At 43.0% G+C, this 1,327-nt stretch overlaps 1 protein-coding gene across 1 annotated transcript in view; it reads left to right on the top strand.

Annotated features, from left to right (window-relative positions):
• Window positions 1–1,327, top strand: part of LOC134004461 (mitogen-activated protein kinase 12-like) — a 424,476-nt gene that overhangs the window by 359,674 nt on the left and 63,475 nt on the right. The gene's annotated exons all lie outside the window — the stretch shown is intronic.

Below are 1,327 nucleotides of genomic sequence, written 5' to 3'. Positions count from 1 at the left end.
CCTGGCAAATGAAAAGAAAAGTGTTACCTTTAGCAGGTCATGTATTGCAAGAGAAGTTTTAACACATTAAAAGTGAACTCACACTGTCACATTGCCTCCATTTATAAGTATTTTAACATCAGTTATCGGCGACCAAACATCATCTATTAGCATCTCTGTCAGCCTGCCATTCACAGTGTGAGCCCCTGGGTTTGATTTGGAGGCTTTTGTGCTGCAGAACAGGAAGAGTATGCTGTTTTACTCGCTCCAAGTTAAGCTTCACAATAGCTCACTTCGCTGGAATGCATATTTACTGTTATCAAGAAGAGATACAAGCTCTTATTCCTTGTAATGCTTTTCAAAACAAACTGCAGCTGTGAATGTGCCCTAGAGATCACTGTCACCAAATCCTCTCTCTCTCTTTCCCTGCACCTCCTTTCGTCTCTCCTCGAACAGTAAGGCTCTCACAGCGGGAACAAGGTGAAGACCCTCTCTGATGCCCCAACAGGCTTCAACGAGCCCCTCTAGGCTCTACAGCAGTGGCTAATCCGTCCCTCTGCAGTCGCTTTTTCCTCTGCGCTCCCTCTCCCTAATGAAGTGTGGTGAAGCTGGGCCACACTGCATAAACCATCTGGCACAGTGTGTTATCATTGACAGACAGCGATCAAATATCAAACAGGGACGCAGGAGCGGCGCGGTAATTACTGGAAGAGGCACGGTGTCGTATGGCGCAAGCGTGCAGTGTTACAAGCTGCGTTTACGCCTTATTTACCGCTTCCCACCTTTTATCTGCCTGACTCATTGACATATAGATTGGCTAAACCTCATTGGGACTCTCGGATTGTTTGTGTAATTAAGTTTATTTTGGAAAAGCGAACATGACCTTTTGTCCGGATTCTCTCATACCTGCCGGTGTCACATAGGATTTAATATCGATGAGATGTGTCAGAATAGCACCGGCAGTAACAAGAAGGAGCTTGCATGTTCAAAGCGTCCTCTAAAATGATAGAGTATAGTATAGTATACACCCTCCAATTAGCTACATATGGTCTACACCGTAAGAAAACTTACACATATCATCTTCACAGGTACAGTTTTGCAGACTGATACCAGTCCTAAACCAGCAATGAAATCGTCATGACCTGAACCATTAAGGTAAAACCTGCTACCAGACCCAACACATATTTAAAAAGCTCATACAATATCTTTCCTAAGTACTCTAGGAAATAGATTCATTATATAAATACATTAAAACAATGCAGTGATATAGAACAATCATCCATGTTCTTAATAGATCGGGTTCACTTGTGTTTCCACCTGCTCAGGACAAGTCAATGGAAAAAAACAG

This window comes from Scomber scombrus, chromosome 22 (assembly GCF_963691925.1).
Source record: "Scomber scombrus chromosome 22, fScoSco1.1, whole genome shotgun sequence".
Lineage (NCBI taxonomy): Eukaryota > Metazoa > Chordata > Actinopteri > Scombriformes > Scombridae > Scomber > Scomber scombrus.
The sequence above is the reverse complement of the archived record's forward strand: the minus strand, read 5'-3'. Positions and strand labels throughout refer to the sequence as shown.